Below are 13,596 nucleotides of genomic sequence, written 5' to 3'. Positions count from 1 at the left end.
AAGTTGACATGAGAAAAAGCTTTTTTACACAGCGAGTGGCTGTGATCTGGAATGCACTGCCTGAGGGGGTGGTGGAGGCAGATTCAATCGTGGCTTTCAAAAGGGAATTGGATAAGTACTTGAAGGGAAAAATTTGCAGGCCTACTGGATTAGGGTAGGGGAGTGGGACTATCTGGATTGCGCTTGCAGAGAGCCAGCACAGACTCAATGGGCCGAATGGCCTCATTCTGTGCTATAACCAATGCCCTTTCAACCGTAGAGGGCATTTCTTCATTCTCTTATGCCATCCATCGTAATAATTCATAATAATCTGAAGGGCATGGCTATAAAATGGGCCTTTCTATGCCTTACTCTTTTCATAAACTATTCAATTTCTGTTCTCTACAGCTGGAATAAGCATTATTTATAGTGCTGGCATGTCTATTAAAGGGTTAATGGGTGATTATTGTAGGTTCTTTTCTGATTGGCTGCTCAGCGTCTGCCTTCCAAAAATGGGTGAATTAGGGCACAAAGAGCAAATTAAACTCTGATGAGATATGCTTTATGGCTGGCATCCATCAATTGGTGTTGCAAGAGTGCAGTTTATCTAGGTTGCTCTTTGGTTTAATTTAAAGATGACATGAAATCAGACAATCAAAATTAGTAGGTAATATGAAACTGGGGCTGTAATTCTCACGTTTGTCATCGTCTTCTTATTGACTGTCATTTAATATGTGTGCATATCAGTCAGATTTCTTAATCCTTTTTGCTGAAAAGCTTTAAATGAACTGTTCACTCACAAATAAGTGTTCATCTAAGTTGTCTGTGCCTGTTTATTGTCCTGTGCCACACCAGTAGGAACTGGCTGTACACCAGGAGATAATGCAGACAAACTGACTTCCCAGAAGTAATGACAGTGTGGTTCAAAACTGTAGTGAATTGAAAACTTTATACTCTGAGCTACATTTTCCACCATCTGGGATAACAGGTATGAACAGGAATTAAGCCAAGTGTATAACAGGGTATAATAAATATATCCACTTTTCATTTTTGAAGACTAAGCTATAAATGAGGATGAAATATATTATAATGCTTAGCCGTCATCGACATATCTTCATCCAGGAATGCTCCTCCCGACCCCACATTCAAAGAACACGGGCTGGTGCCCTCCACCTCTCCCCCCCACCCCACCAATCGTCCCCCCCCCCCCCTTGATCACTGCCGGCCACTGCTCTCTCGGACCTCACCGTTCCGGCGCAAGAATCTTTCCAAAAAAAGTGGCCGCGCTCCAATTTCTAGACCAACATGTCTTCTGATGTGGATCTGCAAGGGTCACCTATCCCTGTGGTCTCTAAAGAAGTACATCAGACACAAGGTCAAGGCGATACTGGTAGGCTTCTTCTGATGAAGATCTACAGCAGTTCTACAACAGTTATTATTTCCGTGATTCGTTTTGAGAATAAAGCCTGGAAATTACTATTGGCAATACCAGCAGTCGAAAGCTTAATGCATTCGTAAGATGTTTGTTTGTCAGATTTTTTTTACCCATTTAAAATAAATGTGTAACCAACTCTCCAAAAGTAACAACTGTGTGGTTTAAACTGAAGCTAATCAACAACTTTATACTATGAGCTACATTAAAATAAGATAATTAATGCCTGCATTAAAAGGGATATCATACAAACGCAGTAAGTGTTCATCCATGAATGTTGCCACCAGTAATTTCTAGGCTCAAAAAAATATTGTGGTATAGCAAGAAACAACTTGAAACAAGAGGCAAGCAACAAATATATTAATTTGCTAATATTAGATTGCTATAACATACTCGATTCATCATTATAGTAATTTTCTGCCGTTTAGTCGGTATATTCTCTCACACAAAGTAAGGTACACATCAGAAAATATTTACGTACATATAAAAAGTCCACTGGAAAATGCAGCAAAGTGTAAAAAATTAAAATTTTCTGGGAGAGCAGACTTCTCGAGAAAATAAATCCCATACGTGATGTGCGGCATACCCATTTAAGAAATGCCACTACACCACTCGAAGCATGATTTTTACAGGATGGTTTTCTCTCCATATATGAGCAAAAGAGAACTCTAGACAGTTGTTTTCTCTTCAGAAAATCATGAGCCCCATAACAAATGTTCCCTAGCAACCACAATGCCAAGAATGAACAGAAGGCCTAAACTAGCCAGCTAAAGTCGACCTTGTGCTCATAACCACAACAACAGAATCACGCTCCACTTACACATCACTGGCCAGCATGCTTAGTATGGCTGCAAACTGAAACAGTGCATAAGTAAGTTTATTTCTAGTGAGCATGATATATTACAAGATGAGAAAATGATTTTGAGATGATGGCTGACCACAGCTGGCAAGTCCAGATACAACTCCCGCACTCAGAGGTGAGCGGCTTTTAAAGTGCTCACATAAGTCCAGGATGGAATTAGAGATGCTGTATGTATGTGTGCTTCTTTAAGATAATAATAGGAGGACATTACTCTCAAAGAGGCCCGAGAGTCACTCCATGCACAAATGAAAACATGTTATATACTAGACACATTGGACTATTTAATTTTAGTGAATTCACTCACTTCGAATTTCCCAGCATTAAATGAAACAACCCAAATGATTTAAGGCAACACGACTGAACTTCCCTTTCACATGTACTTTTGTTTATTTATCTGTTGTTTTCTTTTTCAAAAGATGCTAGTGCATAGCAGCAACATTAAAGTTCATAGCAGAAAAGCCAGAAACCTGTAGAAAAAAAAAAAAATTTCTTATAATATCACCAGAGGGTTCTTCTTTTCTTTCAGGGTCATAGAGTCATAGAGTTATACAGCACGGATAGAGGCCCTTCGGCCCATCGTGTCCGCGCCGGCCATCAGCCCTGTCTACTCTAATCCCATATTCCAGCATTTGGTCCGTAGCCTTGTATGCTATGGCATTTCAAGTGCTCATCCAAATGCTTCTTGAATGTTGTGAGGGTTCCTGCCTCCACAACCCTTTCAGGCAGTGAGTTCCAGACTCCAACCACCCTCTGGGTGAAAAAGTTCTTTCTCAAATCCCCTCTAAACCTCCCACCTTTTACCTTGAATCTATGTCCCCTTGTTATAGAACCCTCAACGAAGGGAAAAAGCTCCTTAGTATCCATCCTATCTGTGCCCCTCATAATTTTGTACACCTCAATCATGTCCCCCCTCAGCCTCCTCTGCTCCAAGGAAAACAAACCCAATCTTCCCAGTCTCTCTTCATAGCTGAAGCGCTCCAGCCCTGGTAACATCCTGGTGAATCTCCTCTGCACCCTCTCCAAAGCGATCACATCCTTCCTGTAGTGTGGCGACCAGAACTGCACACAGTACTCCAGCTGTGGCCTAACCAGTGTTTTATACAGCTCCATCATAACCTCCTTGCTCTTATATTCTATGCCTCGGCTAATAAAGGCAAGTATCCCATATGCCTTCTTTACCACCTTATCTACCTGTTCCGCCGCCTTCAGGGATCTGTGAACTTGCACACCAAGATCCCTCTGACCCTCTGTCTTGCCTAGGGTCCTCCCATTCATTGTGTATTCCCTTGCCTTGTTAGTCCCTCCAAAGTGCATCACCTCGCACTTTTCCGGGTTAAATTCCATTTGCCACTGTTCCGCCCATCTGACCAACCCATCTATATCGTCCTGCAGACTGAGGCTATCCTCCTCGCTATTTACCACCCTACCAATTTTTGTATCATCAGCGAACTTACTGATCATACCTTTTACATTCATATCCAAGTCATTAATGTAGACGACAAACAGCAAGGGACCCAGCACCGATCCCTGTGGTACTCCACTGGCCACAGGCTTCCAGTCACAAAAACAACCTTCGACCATCACCCTCTGCCTTCTGCCACTAAGCCAGTTTTGTATCCAAAGTGCCAAGGCACCCTGGATTCCATGGGCTCGTACCTTCTTGACCAGTCTCCTGTGGGGGACTTTATCGAAGGCCTTACTGAAATCCATGTATACCACATCCACTGCGTTACCCTCATCCACACGCCTAGTCACTCCCTCAAAAAATTCAATCAAATTAGTCAGACATGATCTTCCCTTGACAAAGCCATGTTGACTATCCCTGATTAATCCTTGCTTCTCCAAGTGGAGACTAATTTTGTCCTTCAGAATTTTTTCCAATAATTTTCCTACCACTGATGTTAGGCTCACTGGCCTGTAGTTCCCCGGTTTTTCCCTACTCCCCTTCTTGAATAATGGTATTACATTAGCGGTTCTCCAGTCCTCTGGCACATCCCCTGTGGCCAGAGAGGTTCTGAATATATGTGTCAGAGCCCCCGCAATCTCCTCCTTTGCCTCACACAGTAGCCTGGGATACATTTCGTCCGGGCCTGGGGATTTATCCATTTTTAGGCCTGCTAAAACCACCAATACCTCCTCCCGCTCGATGTTAATTGGAAAGAAGAAAAAAACTAGGGCCCTGATTTTAATTCCGGGCTGGTTTTGGGCAGGTGGGCAGTGGTGAGGGTTAGAAACTCACCTGCTGCTCCATAAATAAGGCTTGGGATATTTTAACTGCCAGGTCTCAGTTAGATCCCACTGGCCAACATCCCACCCATTCTGGGCGGAAAGTCACGCTGCCTGCCTAGACCAGGTAAGTAGTGGGATCAGGTGCCAAGGACGTGCCGTGGGGAGTCTCATGTTTGGGAAGGGGGCGAGTCCGCAACATGGGCGGCCTAAGCATTCCATACGAAGCCCAAAGGAGCACTCTGAAGTTCTACTCCTGGCCTAACTGATTAATATGCCAATGAGTCTGCCCTGCCAATTCCAGTGAGGTCAGTAGCACAAGTCATGGTTGTCCAAAAGTCCCACCCCCTCAGTAGTTCTGATGTCTATCCAGACCGCAAAGACATTTGGAGCCATTACCTCTACTCTCACCCTTACCCCAGACACTTTTAACAGCACAGACCATTCAGCTGAGGACATGCTTGTCTCAGGTAGCCTCATTGTCTGGTTTCATAATTCTTCCATCAAGAATCCATTGCTATAGCTGTCCTTGGGTTATTAGTTATTTTAATTCTGCAGATGGATAGTACTGACCACAAAGGTTGTATACTTACTTGGGATCTTTAGTGTAGGCAATGCTTTTTCAAAGTTACTAATAAGTGAATGGTCCAGTATTTTACAATCTCTGGCAAGCTATTTGATAGTCCTGTGGTTCCTTTCTTATAATCTTACTAGTGAGGGAATAGGATTTGAGGTTTTCATATACTGAGTCAGTGATTACAGGCAATAAATAAACGTTCTCTGTGCAACCGAAAAGATAAACCCTCTGCCTAGATTTTGAGCCGGATCCAGCTTAGTGACTCACAAAAACCCCATATTTTAAAATATTATTCATAACATTATTAACCTGCTATTCAGAATATTTTCTAAAACAACTGCAGAAAAATTGAATCAAGTATAATGAAACATATGATAGAAGGAAAGTGAACAGGTTTGAAGACTAAAATAAAATGAAACAAGCCGAAGCAGTTGATGAATAAAAACATGTACCCTCAGAGTTAATAGTGAAAAAGACATCGAAACAATTTATGTTTTTAAACTGAATAAGCCTTTAATGCCTATCTTGTCTGCTCGTTTCTGTTCTTCAGATGCATCTAATTATTGTATAATATTCTGACACATTCTCGGTGGATTTTGGCACCACTAGGAGTTGCTACAGAATAAAGTGATAATGCAGTGTCAATGTGGTGTTCAGGATGATCTCTAGGTATTAGCACTTTAAAACTAACCAAGCCGTGTACTAAACTTAAAATCCTATTTGTGTTTTAGCGCCAATGAGATGAAATCAATCGTGCTAAATCAACTGCTTCTATGCTTTTCAATTGCTCAATCTGAAAGTATAGAAATTTTGCCCATGTTTATGTCTGTGATTCCCAACTGCTAAACTCCCGTGATAAGTGATAAGATTGTTGTGATGAGATACAGTATAGTGTGGTGGCACCAAGGGGAGATGGGCACCTCCCTATAAGCAAACAGGGGAAAAAAATCAAGTAAACACTTATTTTAGGTCATTGATATTTCTCTTAGCAGCTGATTCAGAATGCTTTGATTAAGTTACTGGGCCATCCTTTTAGGAGGGGAATGCTGCATAACGCAGGGTAAGTTATGTAAATAATTTACAATGTAGGCCACGCACCAAAAATGTAACTTTGTTGAAATAATCTGTAACAATATGAACGTAATTGAAAGTCTGAGCCAGGATATAGTGGATAGAGTGTATAGCAGAGGGTAATATTGCAGAGAATATTAACCGATGTCTAGTTTGTTGCTTAGAGTGGGATCTGATGATGCTCTGGCTTGAATATGGTATTCCTTCAACTGATGCAATATACTTGTAATCAGCATATACCTGTCAAAATCTAAACATTTTTGCCTCAACAGTTCTTCATGGTGAGCAAGCCAAAGGGCCAACAAGTTCGAGAGAGCCCTGAGAAGCAAGTTTCCCTGTCAAAAAATGTCAAATACATTACACAGTTAGAATGCTATCACAGTGCATTTTCATTGGAATTTCACTTCATTTTACATGGTTTTACAATGTACTTTTAAGATTTATTTTAAACTCATAATGATGAAATAGTGAAGTTCAGAAATGTTTAACTTTGTTGTTTTACATTATTTTGATAAATGAACACAAAACATAATTATAATAATCTTAAATAGCATAAAAATATATTTAACTAAATAAACCTATTTTTATGCAGAATTTTATGAAGGATTTCACAAAGGTTAATACACATAATGATACAGGGTTCCTTACAATTAAACACAAATGTTTCTTGTGATATATTCTGATGGAGGTCAAATCCCTCTCTATGCAATATATACATGTGTGGCTTTCAAAAGGGAACTGGGTAAGTACTTGAAGGGAAAAATTTGCAGGGCTACGAGGATAGGGCGGGGGAGTGGGACTAGCTGGATTGCTCTTGCAGAGAGCCAGCATGGACTCGATGGGCCGAATGACCTCCTTCCATACTGTAACCATTCGATGATTCTATGATTCTATATACTCATTCTATCATAATGAAAACAGGTATTTGCCAAGAGTTATAGTAATCTTGTAGGTCAGCAAAGGCCATTATTAATCTAATGCTGAGGCTTCTGCTTGTTTGTCAATAAATTTTAGAAAGAATGGTGAGCATGGTTGGACAGGTCAGTTTTCCCTCAAGCTCCGAGTTGAATACATTTGCCTGTCACTGTACCAGCTGCTATCTTAAGCTATTTATCTAGTGAAACGATTGTCTGTCTTTCCAGTATCTCACAGAATGATGCATTTGGTAATGAATAGTCGAGCCAGGTTCAATTTGGCCTGTTCTATGGGATGTGTTACAATAGACTGAACCATGCTTAGCAGTTCAAACATAGGACTAGAAAGTCCAATATGTCAGGAATGGAGTCTAAACAGTGTCACCAGAAAAGAGAGTTCTGTTGGCATATTACAGTATGCGGAAAAAGTACTGAAAGTAAAGCTACAACCCCAGCACTGATTGGAGGCAGCCAGCCAGCCTGCCTTTTTAGCTTTGCCGGGGTCAAACAGTACCTGTGCAGGATCGTGCATTGCATTAATAGTCTTTACCTCCTGGGCACATGTATGGGCCATTCTCCAAATAGATTGCAGTTGAGTTGGAGAGAGTTATATGTCAACATCTGTTTTCCCATATGGATATTAGGCTCATGTGGCCTTTTTACACAGGCAATACAGTAGCTCTGGTAGGTCTGAGAGACAAAGTGGCATTTCAGCATGCTTTCTATCAAGAAAGAGTTGGGAGGTGAAGTCTAAATGTCCACTGAGTCTAAGATGTTGATGGCCACTTCTGTCCATTTAAAGAATGGAAAGTTCTTTTTACCAATTTGGAGGGCAATGTTTATTCACAGGAGTCCCTCAGAGGAGTTTGGTGATAGTTTTGTGAGCAGAAAATCTTTTACCATGCTAATGATATGGGTTTGGCTTGCATGCAGTTTGGTAAAGCATAACAATTACACTGGAATAAAATGTAATGAAAATATCATCGATGGAAATCAAACACTCCATTTGAACTAATAGCACTGTGTAAACTTGAATGTCTATGGCTTTACACTTATAGATTACTTGTGATAATCTTTCAATACTGTAATCTTAATTGCAGTTTCAGCCTCAGTATCAGCATCTAGCAAATATTTAACAGATGTAGAGATAAAGACCTTCTGCCATGGATGGAAAATTTCTTAGCAGAGGTTGAGAGGTTGGAATTGTAACATTGGGAGAGAGGGTGTGGGGAACTTCGCTCCCCCCACCCCTCCCAATGGAAATTTGAACTCAGCAATTTTAAAAATATGCCAATAACTTTAACTCATTTAGGAAATGCATGTGATGGATGCAAACTGCCTCCTAGTAGTAACCTGCAGAAGGTACCACCTTCAAATTCCTGAGGGCAACATGAATGCCACTTAACAACTTGCCAGAATAATGGCAAATATCTTCAACTGATAGCCGACATAAGAAATGGATTGAAACAGTTGTTCCTATTCAAGAATTGAAGTATACAGGAGTGAAGTTCCTGTCTTGCTAAATTTAGCAAAAAAGGTAGCCATGAGTAAAGCATGGGGTATACCATTATTTGCTCCTGTCTACTTTTATGCTGAAACTACTAGATACAAGTTTTTTTAGCCCTTTAATGCCTTTGTGCATATACATTAGTGGAATTCATACAGCCTCTTTCTGACCAGCATCCTGTGACACAAGTGAAATAGAGTCTTGGCTTCCTTACCACTTTGTAAGCAGGGCCTCTATTTTTGCTGGACAGAGTCAGTTACAGACATTTCTTTGGACAGAAAGGGAGGGAATGGCTAACAGCAGATGGTAGTGCTTTTTTTATTTTTCCCTATGTGATCCATTCATTTGTCAGAGTTACTTGCTGGTTTAAGTGGATGGGGACAGTGGAGCATTGGGGGGATTACAGTGTTCCTCAGCCATGCTCTAGATCACAGCTCCTTTCTATAATGGCATGGAGGAACTCATGTAAATGTAAAAAATTGTAAAAATGTAAAAATACATGCTAAACATTTTTGTGTACTATTAACAAAATTGTTAACATATTTATTTTAAAGAATGAACAATCAGCTTTAAAATATATCCAAACAAATTCTACACAGACACATGAACCAGTGCACTACCAGAATATATTAAAGGCCAATTGTCTGATTGTGCATTTCTGGCAGAGAGCTTCACCCGCCAACAGCACCTGTAGGAGTAAGATGGGCCCGCTTCCCAGTATGCAAGGCCGGCGATCAAAGATCACCAGTAGCATTCATTCGGAAAATCAACTCTTAAATTCCCCCACGTCATAGAATCACAGACTCCTTGAATGGCTACTGCGCAGAAGGAGGCCATTCAGCCCATTGAGCCCATGCCAGCTCTTTGTAAGAACAATCCAGTTATTCCCATTCCCCCCTCTTTCCCCATTGCTCTACAAATATTTTCCCTTCAAGTATTTATCCAATTCATTTTTGAAAGCTATGATTGAATCTGCTTCCACCGCCCTTTCAGGCAGCACATTCCAGATCATAACTACTCACTGCGTAAAAAAGTTTTTCCTCGTGTCGCCTTTGGTTCTTTTGCCAGTCACCTTAAATCTGTGTCCTCTAGTTCTCGGACCTTCCGCCAATGGGAACAGTTTCTCTTTACTTACTTTATCTAAACTCTTCATGATTTTGAACACTTCTATCAAATCTCCTCTGAACCTTCTCTGCTCTGAGGAGAACAACTCCAGCTTCTCCAGTCTATCCACGTAACTGAAGTCCCTCATCCCTGGAACCATTCTAGTAAATCTTTTCTGCACCCTCATGAAGACCTTCGCATCCTTCCTAAAGTGCAGTGCCCAGGATTGGACACAATACTCCAGTTGTGGCTGAACCAGTGTTTTATAATGGTTCATCATAACTTCCTTGCTTTTGTATTCTATGCCTCTATTTATAAAGCCCATGATCACGTATGCTTTCTAATTGCTTTCTCAACCTGACGTGCTACCTTCGAAGATTTGTGCACCTATACCCCAAGGTCTCTCTGTTCCAGCACCTCCTTTAGAATTGTACCATTTAGTTTATATTGTCTCTCCTCATTCTTCCTACCAAAATGTATCACTTTGCACTTCTCTGCATTAAATTTCATCTGCCATGTGTCTGCCCATTCCACCAGCCTGTCAGTCCTCTTGAAGTCTATTACTATCCTCCTCACTGTATACTACACTTCCAAGTTTTGTGTCATCTGCAAATTTTGAAATTGTTCCCAAGTCCAAGTCATTAATGTATATCAAAAAATGCTGTGGTCCTAGTATCAACCCCTGGGGAACACCACTGTATACCTTCCTCGAGTCCGAAAAATAACCGTTCACCATTACCCTCTGTTTCCTGTCACTTAGGCAATTTTGTATCCATGCTGCCACTGCCCCTTTTATTCCATGGGCTTCAATTTTGGTAACAAGCCTATTATGCAGCACTTTATCAAATGCCTTTTGAAAATCCACATATATATCAACCGCATTGCCCTCATCAACCCTTTCTGTTACCTCATCAAAAAACTCAATCAAGTTAGTTAAACACGATTTGTCTTTAACAAATTGGTGCTGGCTTTCCTTTATTAATCCACACTTGTCCACATGACTATTAATTTTGTCCCGGTTTATCATTTCTAAAAGCTTCTCCACCAATGAGATTAAATTGACTGACCTGTAATTGCCGGGTTTATCCTTACACCTGTTTTTGAACAAGAATGTAACATTTGCAATTCTCCAGTCCTCTGGCATCAGCCCCATAGCTAAGGAGGATTGGAAGATTATGGCCAGCACCTCTGCAATATCCACCCTTACTTCCCTCAGACAGGGCGACGTATCTACTTTAAGTACAGCCAGCCTTTCTAGTACCTACTCTTTATCAATTTTTAGCCTATCCAGTGGTTCAACTACCTCCTCTTTTACTGTGACTTTGGCCGCATCTTCTTCCTTGGTAAAGACAGACGCAAAGTATTCATTTAATTCCTTTTATGTTAGCCACCAGTCTATTCTCATACTCTCTCTTTGCTCCTCTTATTTCTTTTTTCACTCCTTCTCCATACTTTCTATATTCCACCTGGTTCTCACTTGTATTATTAACCTAATATCTGTCATACGCCCCCTTTTTCTGCTTCATCTTACTCTCTATCTCTTTCGTCATCCAGAGAGCTCTGGCTTTGGTTGCCCTACCTTTCTCCCTCGTGGAAATGTATCTAGACTGTACCCGAACCATCTCCTCTTTAATGGCCGCCCATTGTTCAATTACAGTTTTGCCTGCCGATCTTTGATTCCAATTTACCTGGGCCAGATCCGCTCTCATCCAACTGAAATTGGCCCTCCTCCAATTAAGTATTTTTACTCTAGATTGCTCCTTGTCCTTTTCCATAACCAATCTGAACCTTATGATGCTGTGATCACCATTCCCTAAATGTTCCCCCACTGACATTTGCTCCACTTGACTCACTTCATTCCCCAGAACCAGATCCAGCAATGCCTCCTTCCTCATTGGGCCAGAAACATACTGATCAAGAATGTTCTCATAAGAACATAAGAACATAAGAAATTGGAGCAGGAGTAGGCCAATCGGCCCCTCGAGCCTGCTCCGCCATTCAATAAGATCATGGCTGATCTGATCCCAACCACAAATCTAAAGAACACAAGAAGTAGGAGCAGGACCCGGCCACACAGCCCCTGGGCCCTCTGCGCCACCCACAGGGCATTGACCGATCCGAACTCAGCTTCATGTCCAATTTCCTGCCCGCTCCCCATAACCCCTAATTCCCTTTACTTCTAGAAAACTGTCTATTTCTGTTTTAAATTTATCTAATGATGTAGCTTCCACAGCTTCCTGGGGCAGCAAATTCCACAGACCTACCACCCTCTGAGTGAAGAAGTTTCTCCTCATCTCAGTTTTGAAAGAGCAGCCCCTTATTCTAAGATTATGCCCCCTAGTTCTAGTTTCACCCATCTTTGGGAACATCCTTACTGCATCCACCCGATCAAGACCCTTCACAATCTTATATGTTTCAATAAGATCGCCTCTCATTCTTCTGAACTCCAATGAGTAGAGTCCCAATCTACTCAACCTCTCCTCATATGTCCGCCCCCTCATCCCCGGGATTAACCGAGTGAACCTTCATTGTACTGCCTCGAGAGCAAGTATGTCTTTTCTTAAGTATGGAGACCAAAACTGTATGCAGTATTCCAGGTGCGGTCTCACCAATACCCTATATAACTGCAGCAATACCTCCCTGTTTTTATATTCTATCCCCCTAGCAATAAAAGCCAACATTCCGTTGGCTTTCTTGATCACCTGCTGCACCTGCATACCAACTTTTTGATTTTCTTGCACTAGGACCCCCAGATCCCTTTGTACTACAGTACTTTCCAGTCTCTCGCCATTAAGAAAATAACTTGCTCTCTGATTTTTCCTGCCAAAGTGCATAACCTCACATTTTCCAATATTATATTGCATCTGCCAAATCTCCGCCCACTCACCCAGCCTGTCGATATCCCCTTGCAGGTTTTTTATCTCCTGAACATACTTCAGAAATTCCTCCCCCCTCTTTGCCCTTTACACTATTACTATCCCAGCCTATATTAGGATAGTTGAAGTACCCCATTATCACTACTATATAGTTCTTGCACGTCGTTGAACTGAATGGGAGTCATTTTGACTTTAGGCGATTGTGCAAAACGGATGATGTCAGATCAGCCACCCGTTATGCACCTCTCACAATTTTAATTTCCATTGACTATTGCCCAAAGTCAAAATTACCCCCCATAGATCTAAAATTCTCAGGTATAAGTGGGTTACATAGCCCCAAAATCAAGAGTAAATTACTTTTTTAGTAAATCATTACCCATATAGTCTATATCATACTATCATTGCAATCGGCACATAGTTCCATGTTATATGGTTGAGAATAACAGGTTTCCTGTATAAACAGGGATGAAAGTGAAGTTATCAACCAGCCATTATTGGAATAGGTCGCTGTATCACCAAAATCTTTTGAATGCCTCTCCACACAGTGTCTTTAAGACAGTTCAGCCTACACCCATGCATATACCTGTCCATAAAACATAATTCAGTTCCTTCCCTGGCAACTATATTTAATTATTTCCTTCAACATATATTTATAGCAATTAATAGAAAACTAATAGCAATGATGATTGAGTGCTATTTGGTATCTTTTCTGAGAGATATAGAAAAAAAATCTGTTCTAAGTATAAAAGAAAGTGTCAATCTGTTACATTTAGTTTACTCCAGAGGCTATATTTCCTCTTTGTCTGAAGTGCAACCCCTAACTCTTTGTTTTAACAGTTATTTCCGATTTGATAACAAAATAGCGAGCGTGTACAATTTTTAAACAGGTGATTTTGTGCACTGCAATTTCTGTGGTGCAAACAGCAAAATCAGCCAATCATGAAACACGTGTAATAATCATGCTTTAACACTTCTTGAGTAGATTACAAATCACTTAATCAGAATAAATGATGGAAAGTTCATGAATCAAGCTGTGGTCTGTGCAATA

This window comes from Heptranchias perlo, chromosome 4, assembly GCF_035084215.1.
Source record: "Heptranchias perlo isolate sHepPer1 chromosome 4, sHepPer1.hap1, whole genome shotgun sequence".
Lineage (NCBI taxonomy): Eukaryota > Metazoa > Chordata > Chondrichthyes > Hexanchiformes > Hexanchidae > Heptranchias > Heptranchias perlo.
Note: the sequence above shows the minus strand (reverse complement) of the source record.